Source organism: Xenopus laevis, chromosome 8L (genome assembly GCF_017654675.1).
Source record: "Xenopus laevis strain J_2021 chromosome 8L, Xenopus_laevis_v10.1, whole genome shotgun sequence".
NCBI lineage: Eukaryota > Metazoa > Chordata > Amphibia > Anura > Pipidae > Xenopus > Xenopus laevis.
The window spans coordinates 27,188,964-27,202,921 of record NC_054385.1 but is presented as its reverse complement, the minus strand read 5'-3'; the positions used below and the strand labels follow the sequence as shown (position 1 = coordinate 27,202,921).

The window sequence follows — 13,958 nt, the reverse complement described above, 5'->3', positions numbered from 1 at the left end:
ATAAACACAAATATTCACATAAATTGGGATTTTGGGTGCAGAATAACCTATGCCCATATACTATATTGAACACTTATAGATACACATATTAATGTGTATTAAGGTGTATTGTTGTTTATTTTATTTATTTACACTTCAAATTCATGCTCTCCTGCTACAATGAAGCTCTATCAATAGCTAAAGAACAGTACTTCTCTTCTTTAATCTCCACTCTGTCCTCTAAACCACAGCGACTGTTTGCCACATTTAACTCACTCCTATGCCCTCCTTCACCCATTAATATAACTGCCCAAGATCTTGCTCATTTCTTTAATGAAAAAATCGATCTCATTAGACTGAGCATACCGTCTGACAACAATCTCAGACTAACGTGCAGTACACTAACATCCACTTTGCACTCCTTCACCACGGCAACACTAGATGAAGTTAACAAACTTCTAGCCTGCTCAAAAAACACAACCTGCTCCCTTGACCCCATATCCTCTTGCCTCCTTTATCCAATCTCTGATACACTCTCTCCTGCACTTACCCACCTTTAACTTTTCACTCTCTACTGGTACTTTTCCATCCTTATACAAACAAGCACAAATCACTCCTATCCTCAAAAAACCTTCCCTTGATGCCAGCTCTCCTGCTAACTATCGTCCGGTTTCCCTTCTTCCATTCGCATCCAAATTACTGGAAAGACTTGTTTACAAACGCCTGATCCAGCATCTCACTCCCAACTCCCTTCTCGACCCTCTGCAATCTGGCTTCCAACCAACACACTCTTCTGAAACTGCACTCACCAAAGTAACCAATGATCTCCTCCTGGTAAAGCCTAAAGGCCACTATTCCATACTAATCCTTCTAGATCTCTCTGCAGCCTTTGGGACAGTTGACCACCCACTTCTCCTAGACATTCTATACTGAGCTGGCATTCGTGACACTGCTCTTTCATGGTTTACATCTTATCAGTTTGACCGTTCCTTTAAAGTTGCCTTCTCTAACTCTACTTCTACTACATTCCCTCTCTTTGTCGGAGTTCCTCAAGGCTCTGTTCTAGGCCCCCTGCTGTTCTCACTATATTCTTCACTAGGAAAACGTATTCAGTCGTTTGGACTTCAGTATCACCTTCATGTCGATGACACCCAACTCTACTTGTTTACTCCTGACCACTCTCCTTCTGTTCTTTCCCAAGTTACAGACTGTCTCTCTGCTGTCTCCACCTGGATGTCACAGCGCCACCTAAAACTGAACCTTTCGAAATCAGAACTCATTATATTTCCTTCAAGTTCCTCCAACTTCCCCTGTCCCTCAGATATCACTCACAGTAAACAACACTTCCTTTCATCCCACCACACAGGCACGCTGCCTAGGAGTTATACTAGACTTGCATCTGTCTTTTTAACCATACATCCATACACTTGCAAAATCTTACCGCATTTGACTGTGCAACGTTGCCCGAATACGACCATATCTCAGTTCAGAATCAACCAAAACACTTATTCAGTCTCTTATCATCTCCCCCCTTGATTACTGCAACCTACTCCTCGCAGGTATTCCAACAAGTCACATTTCACAACTCCAATCTGTTCTAAATGTGGCTGCTAGACTCACTCGTCTATCTCACCTTTCAACATCAGCTGCTCCCATATGCATGTACCTTCACTGAATTACAATCTCCTCTAGAATCAAATTCAAATTACTAACACTCACATTCAAGGCCCTTCACAATGAAGCCCCTCCCTATATTTCATCTCTGATTTTCAAATACACTCCTTCACGCATCCTTCGCTCTGCTTCTGACCTTCACCACTCTTCTCCTCCCATAACTTCTGGCCATTCTTGTCTACAAGACTTCTCTCGGGCTTCTGTTTTTCTCTGGAACTCTCTGCCTCGAGCTGTCAGACTTTCTCCTTCTTTCCAAACGCTCCCTAAACACCCACCTGTTTAAAGCGATACTGACATGTTCCTATAAAAATCATAGGAACGTGTCAGTATCAAGTAAATGCTGCACCCAGAATAGCTTACCGAAAAGCCCCCCGAAAAGCCGCACCCAGCCCCCGCAAACCTGCGTTCACCCGTACCTCCGACACTGCTAAACTATCTTCTGTAGCATTTCAGTGACGATGGGCTGGTGGAGGCGCGATCCTTCCATAGGCTGATTACTATTGAAAACAGGAATTCAGCCTATGGAAGGATCACTCCAAACCCCAGCTCACTGAAGCAATATGGAAGATCTGTTGGTAGTGTCAGTGGGTCGGCTGCACACAGGTTCGCAGGGCTGGGGGTAGCTTTGAGGTAAACTATTCCGGGTGCAGCATTTACTTGATACTGACACTTTCCTATGATTTTTATAGCAACATGTCAGTATCGCTTTAAAGAAGCTTATTCAATGTACCTTAATTAATCAATCATTGCTGTATCATAAATCACAAAATTGTTTCTAAAATCCTAATGTCTCAATTGTACCCTAACCTTTAGTTTGTAAACTTTCATTTGAAGGGCCCTCTAATCCTATTGTACTCTGTAAACCCTTGTTTGTTATCCACCATTTATTCCCTGGTTGTTATAACTAGGGTAAAGCACTGCGTATCTTGTCGATGCTATATACAAATAAATGATCATGATTTAAAGAGGCAGTTGTTTTTAGGGATGCACTGAATCCACTATTTTTGATTCTGCCACACTCCGGAATCCTTCGTGAATGATTCGGCCAAATACGGAATCCTAATTTGTATATTCAAATCAAGGACCAGAAGAGTAAAACAGATAAATTATTTTACTTCCTTGTTTTGTGACAAAAAATAATGTGATGATTTTAGGGATTTGGTTCGGCCAGGCACGAGAATTCAGCCAAATCCTACTGAAAAAGGAGAATCCTGTTGAATACCGAACCGAATCCTGGATTCGGTGTATCCCTACTTGTTATTACATTGAGATACTTGTGATACTTGAGATACTTATGATATTTGTGATACATTGAGCATCCAGATTACATAAACAAAGAACCCACACGAGGTAAAGAGGGCCCTGCCCTAAAGAGCTTACTTATGGCAATATGAATGAATGAGAATGTTCTGTAAACTGTTGAATGTAGAAAAGACTGGTCACAAAGCATAATAAAAGTAAGTGTAACAGTTTTAAAAGGAAGTCAGGAAATGAAGAACTGATATCTAAATAATAAAAACACTTCTCCAAATCAGAGACATTGTTATATAAATAAAAAAAAGATAAGGCCGCTAAAAAGGAGATTTTGTGTACTCACCGTTAAATCTCTTTCTCTTCAGTCTCTTTGGGGACACAGGGACAGTGAGGTATAGCTGGTACATTGAGGAAGGCAGGACATTACTGTAGGAAAAAACTAGCCCCTCCTCTACTGGCTATACCCCCAGCAGGCGGAGCTTAGCTCAGTTTACTCCAAAGTCAACAGGATAAATTTAACCTTAACTAACCTTAATAATCAAACTTGGGGAAAAAAAACGTATCATGCCTGACGGAAGAGAGGGTCTTAATCCAAGGAAGGAAGCCCTGTGTCCCCCAAGCGACTGAAGAGAAAGAGATTTAACGGTGAGTACACAAAATCTTCTTTTCTCCAAGTCACCTTGGGGGAGACAGGGACAGTGGGGACGTACCAATGCTGTCCCCTAAGCCGTCAGGGTGGGAGAGTAAGGCCGAAGTGGAAATGGCCACTTCAGGTGAATCTCTGAGACTACCTTTGCTAAGAAGGACAGAATCGTGTGGAGGACCGCCCTATCATGGTGAAAGACAAGAAGGGGCGATCTGCATGACATGCGCTGAGTTCTGAGACACGTCTTGCAGAGGCAATTGCCAGAAGGAAGACTGTTTTCCAGGTAAGCCAAATTAGTGGTACTGAAAGTGCTGAGACTTGTGATTTAAGAGAGTCTAGGTATAGGCCCATGGACAGGCCCTCTTGTAGGAACTCCAGGATGTTAGGAATTGAGAGTCGTGTGAATCGTGCCTTGTGATGGTAGGTAGACCAAAATGATAAGCCTTAGTGTGTGCTACTGCTTTGGAAAAGACCTTCTGAGTCAGGATTTGGGTTTGGATGTCGGATTGGCCCTTGGTTTAGGAGGTCCAGGAGCCGAGGCAGGGACCAGGGTTTTGCCACTGACAGGTTGAGCATGTCCATGAACCAGGAGCGTTAAGGCCATCTTGGTGCGATAAAGATGAGAGTAGTCTGCTCTTGTTGAAGTTTCTTGAGAACCTGGGTATGAGAGGCAGAGGTGGAAAGGTGTAAGCCAGACGAAAGTGCCACTTGACCGTTAGGGCGTCTGCTGCTATGGTAAGTGGATCCCTGCATCGAGACAGGAACGCTGGGACCTTGAAGTTGTGCCGCGTTGCCATGAGATCTAACTCTGCGGTTCCCCACTTCTGTGTTATCTCATGGAAGAGCTTGTCTTTCAATGATCACTCACCCAGGTCTAGGGACTGTCTGATGAGGTAGTCTGCTTCCCAGTTTAGTAGTCCTGAAATGTAAATTGCTAAAAGGTGGGTCTGATGTGCTTCTGCCCATTTGAAGATGAGGTTGACTCCGTTTACTGCTCCTCTGCTTCTTGTGCCCCCCTGGTGGTTGATGTAGAAAAGACTGGTCACAGTGGACTGTATCTTTACAGGTTGACCCCTTATAATCTGTTGCCAATGGTTTAGACCCACTGTTCCCCAGCTGAACAGACTTGCGTTCGTCATGAGGATGCGCCACTGGAGTTCTCCCATGCTTCTCTCCCATTGCTTCCTTGATCTGGGAAGCCCATTGAGAAAGTTTGTGGTGGGGTGCCCCGGAGGTAATGGCGGTGAGAAGAGAGTCTGACCAGGACTGGATGGCCCTGCTAACCCATGCCATGGCTAAGACAGGGCGTAGGGAGGTGCCCGAGGCTGAGAAAGCGGATCGTAGAAGGCTCTCTAGCTCCTTGTCCATCAAATCCCTGAAAGAGGTAGCATAACGGGGACGGGAAGAGCGGTATTTTTGGAGAGCCAGGATACTGGTGCGTCTACTGAGGGTGGAAGTGACCATCTTTCTGTAAGCTCCTTAGGAAATGGGTAGAGCTTTTGGAATCTTCGGTTGGTTTGAAAACATCTCTCAGGGGTATCCCACTCCTGTTGGATGATTTGGTCAAGCTGCGAGTGGGAAGGGAAAACTGGTGATGTATTACTGTGACGTTTGAAAAGACTCTGAAAAGCCGAGTTGGATGAGGCTTCCAGTTCTTGGAGATGGAGGGTCTCTAGTACAGAAGAAATTAAGGCATCCACAGACTTTTTTTGTGTGACTCCTCTCCCTCTTGGTCTGAATCTGAGGAAAGCTCACCCTCTGATCGATCAAAGTCCTCCCCGGATTCCTGTAAAGATGGTGAAGCGAGTCTGGGTGGGGAATCGCTCTCTTCCTCGGATGGGGAAGGAGCTCTGCATTTAGAAGCTCTCCTCCTTGGATTGTCAAGGCTGGAGAGTAGTTTGTCCAATGATTCGGCTAATTTTGGGATTCCTGTGGCCAGCTGTGAAGCCCACTCTGGAGTGGAAGACAAGTCTATGTGCTGGGGAATCCCTGTCCGGAGATGATGTTCGCTGTGACTATCCTGGTCTTCCTGGAGAGGTACAGGTTCTGGAGGTTCAGGCCCAAACAGGACTTCCTGAGTGCCTGTTACTGGAGTAGCGCCAGCTAACCCCCTGCCTGTGACTCCTCACCCTCTGGGACTAGCCGGCGCTAGTTGTGGCGCGGAGTAAGCGATGCAGTTGCTAAGTATGCTCCGGTGGCGAATCCAGGATGGTGGTCGCGCTGAGAGGGCTCCCTTTGGATCGCACAAAAACAGGTGCGTGCTGAGGAGGAATGGTGCCAATGCATACAGCGAGGCGCTTCTCTAGCTGGCGGCATCTTTACCCCCACTTTGCTAAGGCTTCTCTGCCTCTTTTCCCGCCCTATCCATCTGATGCGACTCTAGCAATGGGGCTATTGCGGGGAGGCAGGTCTGGCGTGCTGAGCTGAGTGTGTCTCTGAACGCTCACGTCTAGAAGGAAATGGCGTCTCTAGGAAAAAAAAACCCTCCCGCGTAGAAGAGGAGAGGGGTATGTGCTAAGAGGGAAGGGAGCAAAGGAGTAATACTTACTGTGTCGTACGGCTCTGTCTTCCGGCCAGTCAGTCTCCACCTATAAGAATGGGGAGACTGTAATGAGACTGAGTGGTCTGCGCCCAAAGGCATTAGGGACCCCGGAGACAGGTCCCACGCTGGGGGATGCCTATGGGAATACTCTACTCTGTGTAGAGGTCATGGGTGTCAAGTAATTGACAGAATTCAAAAACAAATGGTTGGAAATAAAATCAATGTCCTATCCTCCTGAAGACACAACACAAACTCCGCCAGCTGGGGGGTATAGCCAGTAGAGGAGGGGCTAGTTTTTTTCCTACACCCCACTGTTCCTGTGTGCCCGAAGCTAACTTGGAGAAATATCAGTTTCCATCAGTGTTCAGAAGTGAGCATTAAATAACAGAAAATCTTTTGTCAGGGGCTGACCCATTTACACTTTTAGTAACACTTCTGTATCACAGACTCTGGGTCACTGAAACAATTTCACAAAGCACCTGGCCTCAGAGGCAGCCTCCCATAGGCATTTAAAGGAACAGTAACATCAAAAAATAAAAGTGTTTTAAAGTAATAAAGATATTCAAAGGAGAAAAGGTTTAGGTTACACAGCAGATAGCAGATGAGCTCTGTAGAACATAATGGTGTTATCTGTAATCCACTATTTAACCTGTGTCATATAGCCTTTTTTCAATTTCTGCTATTGCTACACAGCAGCTTGTTTAAATGAACTAGAGTAGTGTTTCTGAAGCAAATAGATCAGTTTTACCAGTGCAGGGCAACAGTACATAATATTGTCATTACTTTAAAATGCTTTCATTTTTTGGTGTTCCTGTTCCTTTAAGACTAATAGAGATCCGAACTACATAATACACAAAGCTTAAATTCAACTGAAAAACAGATGACAAGCAGGAAATTAGAGACAAGTAAGCCTTAGAGAGCATTAAGAAAACATTTGAAAAGGATCTGTAGAGATGCTAAGGTATAAACTATAGCACAGCTTTATAAAGCACCAGTCAAGTTCAGTTAGTCTCATAAGCGTCTACAAACTGGATCACAGCAATGTATTACATGTGATATATTTAGATTTCATTAAAGCTTGTGATAATGTTTCATATAACTGATTAGAGCCTAAAATGAGGGCAGTAGGACTATGGGAAATGAAGACAGATGCCAGATTAATTTTCCTCTCTAACTGATATACCAGTGCTGAAACTCTCTATCAGTCTTCGCACAGCCTGTCTCCTCCAGGATATCATTTACTTTATAATCCTTATTTATATTTTGCACGTCAAGAAGCTTCCATTTATATATCTTTTCTCAGTATACCAACCCAATGGTGTTTTGTCAATCATAATTCCCTTACCCGTTATCTTCTGTTAATACCACTTTACAAACTAACTACAGGTATGGGATCTGTTATCAGGAAACCTGTTATGCAGAAAGCTCAGAATTACAGAAACGCCATTTCCCATTGACTCAATTTTATCCAAATATTTAACATTTTTCAAAATGATTTCCTTTTTCTCTGTAATAATAAAACAGTACCTTGTACTTGATCCAAAAATAGAATAATCCTTATTGGAAGCAAAACCAGCCTATTGGATTTATTTAATGTTTACATGATTTTCTAGTAGACCTAAGGTATGAAGATACAAATTACAGAAAGATCCGTCATCCGAGCATTCTAGATAACAGGTCCCATACCTGTACAACACTTTAGTTGCAGCCATAGTAGGAAATGTACCTCCCAGTCCCACCTGATCTGTAAGATACTATCTGTAAGATTGCCAAGCAGTACACTATATTTCTATGGGGAATTAGATTCAAGGGAGACAAATGTAATTCCATGTAGAAATTCCCTCCTTAGAGCAGTTAATAAAAATACAGGATACAGCTTTGGACATAATCAAGGAACTGAAAAAAAAGTTCAGACAGTGGCAACCGAATTGATTAAGGGGAACAGAACAGATGACTTTTTCTTATGAAAAAGCTTTGTGCACTGGATTAGTTTGTGCCTTGTTGACATACATTTGAAGTTGCTAACATTTGTGTTGTGTGGTTTAATAATGACTCTATATACATTATTTTCTTAAAAATCTAGCTCTATATAATATTTCATTTTTAATAATAGGATATTCTAGTCACTCAGAAATCTATTCAGATCATGTCCAAGTAACCCAGTCAGTCTGCTGCTTTTCTGATATGCCATTTAACATGTGACTCCCATGCACATGACCCATGAATATCGGAGTCATTTATCAACAGCGTGGCAGGGTGCATATGCAAAACAGGCATAAGCCACCATGTTTTTCATGCGTTTCATCCTGCTCTGCCATAAGCTCCCACAGACACAGGACCTGGAGCTTGAACTTTGTTTTTAAGATGTGGATGGAAGTTCAGTATTTAAGGGGGTAGGTGCCCCCTTTCCCACTTCTAAATAGGGCATTGCCGACAGCAACATAGTGAAAAGGAGCCTTGTCATTAACAGCATTACCAGACGCAAAGCACAGTTATTCCCCAGATACAATTTCTTGCTGAAAAGGCACTAAGGGGTGTAATTTTGCGATAAACGCGCTTGCACCTGTCTCTGGGGCATTAGTAATTGACCCAAGGGCCTCTGTTGGTTGGTTTTTGCACACATCTAATTAAATCAATGGAAGAAACAAATTCCCACGGTTGGATGGTTTGAAAGCAGGATAATTAAAGGGGTTGTTCACCTTTAAATGAACTTTTAGTATGATGTAGAGAGTGATATTCTGAGACGATTTGCAAATGGTTTCCATTTTTTTATTATTTGTGGTTTTCGAGTCATTTCGCTTTTTATTCAGCAGATCTCAGGTTTCTAATTTCAGCAATTTGGTTGCTAGGGTCCAAATTACCCTAGAAACCATACATTGATTTGAATAAGAGACTAGAATATGAATAGGCGAATGCCTGAATAGAAAAATGAGTAATAAAAAGTAGCATAACAATACATTTGTAGACTTACAGAGCATTTGTTTTTAGATGGGGTCAGTGACCCCCCATTTGAAAGCTGAAGAGTCAAAAGAAAAAGGCAAATAACTCAAATACTATAAAAAAAATAAAATAATGTAGACCAATTGAAAGGTTGCTTAGAATTGGCCATTCTATAACATACTAAAAATTAACTTAAAGTTGTAGCACCCCTTTAGGTAGGTGGGGTTAACCATTCAGGTCCTGGAGTTTGAGGTGCTATCAGTTAGAATTTAGGTGTTAAATACAGGGTTCATTTGAATGAAGCACTACCAAATCCATTGAATGTTCATGTCATCACCTGCAATGTTTTCTAAAGATGGTCTACTCTGATTGTAACCTAAATACCAGAAGTAAAAAAAAAATATAGCAATCATGGAGACTAAGAGCAAGAGAAGGGGACCTGTCACCCAAAAATCCTATTTTATCACGTTAGTCAAGCAAAATGTACTTTAATTACACTATATAAATTGTTTGAATGTTTTTTCCTTCAGTCTGGGAATTCATAATTATAGCAAGCAGGCAGGAGCCATTTTCTACACAGTGTTATTAAGGCAAGCCTTGCATCATCTCAGAATCTTGTTTTGGCACCATAATGGGGGACCCATTGTCCATCCCCATCAGTGATGTGCAGGTCGGTATTTCCCCCGACCCGCACCTGTCCGACACCCATGCCCGACTTCCAGGTTCCTTTTATAGACCCGCCCCGCCAATGACAAAAGTGGCAGGGCGAGCAGGCGCAGCGTCTATAGAAGAACAACCTTGAAGTCGGAAGCCGGCATTTGACGGTGGCACCCGCCCGCAACCTGTGAAGAGGAGTGCAGGTCCCAGGCTGGCCTGCACATCACTAATCCCCATGCCCTGGCTATACAATTAAATGGTGAAGAGAACGGGGGAATGTGTGGAGAGCAATTACATCTAGAAAGGATGAAAGTGAAAGTAATTGTTTGCCCCACCTCTACGCCAAAGGCATAGAGAAGGGGCAAACTATACAAATATGTAACCAGTATGTGCTGTATAAGAATGCATTGATTGAGCTTACCGCTGTACACGGCGGGCCCGGGTGTACACACCCCAGACCTTCAGCAAAGGGAACAAACACCAGGAGACATCAAAAGAGGCTGGCACAAGCCTGGACCCACAAATTAGTAAAGCCAGAGTCAGCTTGTAAAAGGTTAAAAGGCTTACATTTTATTCTCCATAATTAAGAACAAAGGCCTGACGCGTTTCGTGTCTACCAGGGACACTTATTCATAGGTTGCTATATGACTAAGTGTCCCTGGTAGACACAAAACACATCAGGCCTTGTTCCTTAATTATGGAGAATAGAGGAGGGGCAGACAATATTTGATTTGAGCTGAGATTTTTAAATGAGCTTAGACAATCCCTCATTGGTGTTCGCTGGAAGAATCCCGGGCCGGTGCAGTTTTCTCCTGATAGCACCTGCCCGGGGTATCAAATAAGTACATGCAATCACATGCAAGGAAAAAGACCATTCCTTCTCCTTTACAAAGCTATGAATGTTTTAATAAAAAATAGAAATTGGATTTCATGTTTAATTTGAAAAGGACTTTTATTATACAGCTTTTTGTGTCTGGGTGACAGGTCCACTTTAATGCCAGAAAATGCTAAATAATACATATTAAGCAAAACAATCCAATGGAAATTATGGAAGTCATTGAGACCTGGTTATTATTTAAGAGTAACAATAGTTACCCATTTGCTTTTCATCCCCAGGACAGTGTTCCAACAAAAAGGCTAAAAGAAACTTCACATGCATTAGCACAGAAAAATAGAACGAGAGCTGCTATTCCTGGAACACTCAGCACTGTCTGAGATCACAGTGTTCTTCAAAGTTTAGTCACTGACTAAAAAAAAATACCATTGAAATCTGTAATTGAGAAATAGAAAATTATGCTTTTCAAATGCAGCACATGAGCTTTCCCTTTAGCCATCAATTTTATGTGACCTTTGTAACTTAAGATAGGCAATGTCATTAAATGAATGAATACGTAAAACTGAATATAAAATGAGTTGGTACTGTAGCACATTTGGTCAAACACAGGTATGAGACCTGTTATCCAGAATTCTTAGGACTGGGGTTCTCCGGATAAGGGATTTTTCTCTAATTTGGATCTTCATGTAGATGGGGCGGCAAGTCAGTATGTAAGTGCTTCAGTAGGAAGGGGCCAGAGTCAGTAGGCAAGTGCTTCAGTAGATGGGGACTGCGAGTCAGTATGTAAGTGGCCCAGAAGGAGGGGTCCAGAGTCAGTCGGCTGGTGCTTCAGTAGATGATAACTGCGAGTGTATATATAAGTGCCCCAGTAGGAAGGGGCCAGAGTCAGTAGGCTAGTGCTCGAGTAGATGGGAACTGCAAGTCAGTGTGTATATATAAGTGCCCCAGAAGGTGGGGGGCCAAGCTTCAGTATGCAAGTGCTTTAGTGGGGGCTGGTAGATTGGAATTTGGATGGAATCAGAGAGAACAGAGGTAGATGGTAACATAATAATACATGAAAAGAATGCTACTGTGAAAATACACACTTGATGGATACAGAGAGACAGATGAAGGAATGTATGAAAGTATGCATGAACAGCAGGATCTAAAAATTAAAATAAGGATTTTATATGCTTTACATTTTCTTGGTGACAAGCCATTAAATGAATCAGAGGAATAAAGGAGCAGGTTATTTATTTATTTTTTTTGGAATGAATGATTACGGTTTCTTGGCTAAATTTACAAGACTGATGGCAAACAAGATGATAAGCTTTAAAGCAAGTTAACAGAATAATGTTGGTCCGTTAAGAAGAGAATGAGGTGTGGGTTAGTAAAGGAAGTGACAGCTTTGGGCAGAAGTGAGGAAGAAGAAGGAAGAGGTTTAATTATGGTTCATTTCAAGTATAGAAAGAGAGTCAGCAACCCTAAATATGTATAAAACATTGTGCTGTTTACTGTCGAACACTCAATAGTTGTGTTAAAAGTTAGTTAATGGCAAGTTTGTAGTCGGAATACGGTTATGGTTAATTACAGTTGAGTGTATTTAGATACAGGTTATACATGAAGTCAACTGAGACTATAATGTAATTTATAAAAAAAAAGATGATGAACAGCAGATGCACCAGAACAGAGTATTGTGGCGCCAACTCATTAATGAGAACTGATGAAGAGTCATTCAGTTTCAGTCAGGCACTTTGGCTGTATTTTCAACCATACTCCTTGACCATCTGCATGTTTGGCAGGTTGAAGGTCAGTGTTTAGAGCCTGGTTAAAAAATTTCATGTCAACGAGTACATTGGTATTTCGGCAGATAAGGAAGTGCGGGGAGCTGCAGTTCTTCATTTCGGATAGTTTGATTGTTCAGGCTGTCGGATCGAATGAATGGAACAACAGATTGTGGCCGTTCATGTGAACGGACAGTCGAACAATATCAGTGAGTTTGGCCAATCGACCAGATGCCATTAAGCGTTTTGAAATCCATACTCTGGTATCTATTAATAAAGCATCTGCGATATTGTGGTTCAGCAGCTATAGGATAGCATATCATGAAATTCAGTCTGTTTTGGAAACTTTTTTTTTCTTTAAATGAAAATTTTCCCAAATTGGACTTCATTATTTTTTTTTTTAGTTTTTTAATTATTTGCCTTCTTCTGACTCTTTCCAGCTTTCAAAAAACGAATGCTCTGTAAGGATACATGGTTATTGTTATTGATACTTGTTATTACTCATTCTTCTATTCAGGCCTCTCCTGTTCATATTCCAGTATAGTGTATATACAGCGTTAATACTTCTAATCAGCTGTATTTCTGTCCACTGGCATCACTATCAGACTGGGGTGTCTGGGGCCCATCAGAGGATGCCCCCTTGAGTGCTCAGTGATGGAGGATCCTCAAATCCCCTTCACCAACTCCCTCCCCAACTTGTACCTCCTCCCCCACTTCTCCTTCATTGCCACTAAAAAACACAGCCACAATCTAATCTCCCCGCAGGATAGGCAGCATGTGTGGGATGGTGTAGTCCATGAAAAGTTTGGGTTTTCTCCTGGTGTAGGTGATGCCCTATGCACTGGACCTCAGCCCACCCCAACCGTTGTTCAGAATTTTAACAAAAAGACCAACTTTGCTGCTGGATTTAGCTAGCAAGAATTTGGTGGCGGTGGCCTGGGGAGATTAAGAGCACTCAATCAAGGTGAGTGCTATGACTTCATTTATATTTTAATATATATCAAATTCAAATATGCAATAAAAAATCTTATCAAGCTGTTGCCACCAATTCTATGCAAATGTATCTGCATTTTGAATTTTTTTGCATTACTATTTCTTCTGCTCTGTTCCAGGTTGTAACCACAGGTGGATTTAGACTGCCATGAACCCTTTCCAGCCACAATAATGGAACCGCCAACTTCACCTGGCACTAGGGTTGCCACCTTTTCTGGAAAAAAATATCCGGCCAGGTGGCAACCCTACCTGGCACCCGTCTTGGTCAGCATTTAGCATGCTGTCTGATTGATGAAAGAGGAGGTTTATCATGAAAAAGTCCAATCACATCAGTCAAACAATATAGTTCCTAGAACACAACTTTCATTACATGTTATATGTGGTTTTATTCAGCATGCGCTATATATTCTTGATTTCCCGCCACTCTTACTTGAGTGAGGCCATCACTCTTTCTGGTTAGGAAGTGTAATTTGTATAAGTTTGCAGCGTAAATAGTGATAGACAGGAAACAACTAAAATTTACCTGTTTTGATATAAATGACTTTTGCATAGTAACTTTTATCATGTATGTGTACTACATTGATTCTTTGTTGCCATTGGCAGATATATAATGCCCATATTTGATAATAAGCTAGAGTGTATTAATCACACTATACAAATAATTCATTCCCCTCG

General features: G+C 42.0%; 1 protein-coding gene across 4 annotated transcripts in view; it reads right to left on the bottom strand.

The window, feature by feature from the left end:
- Positions 1-13,958, bottom strand: part of dgkk.L (diacylglycerol kinase kappa L homeolog) — a 100,102-nt gene that overhangs the window by 80,711 nt on the left and 5,433 nt on the right. The window lies entirely within an intron of this gene.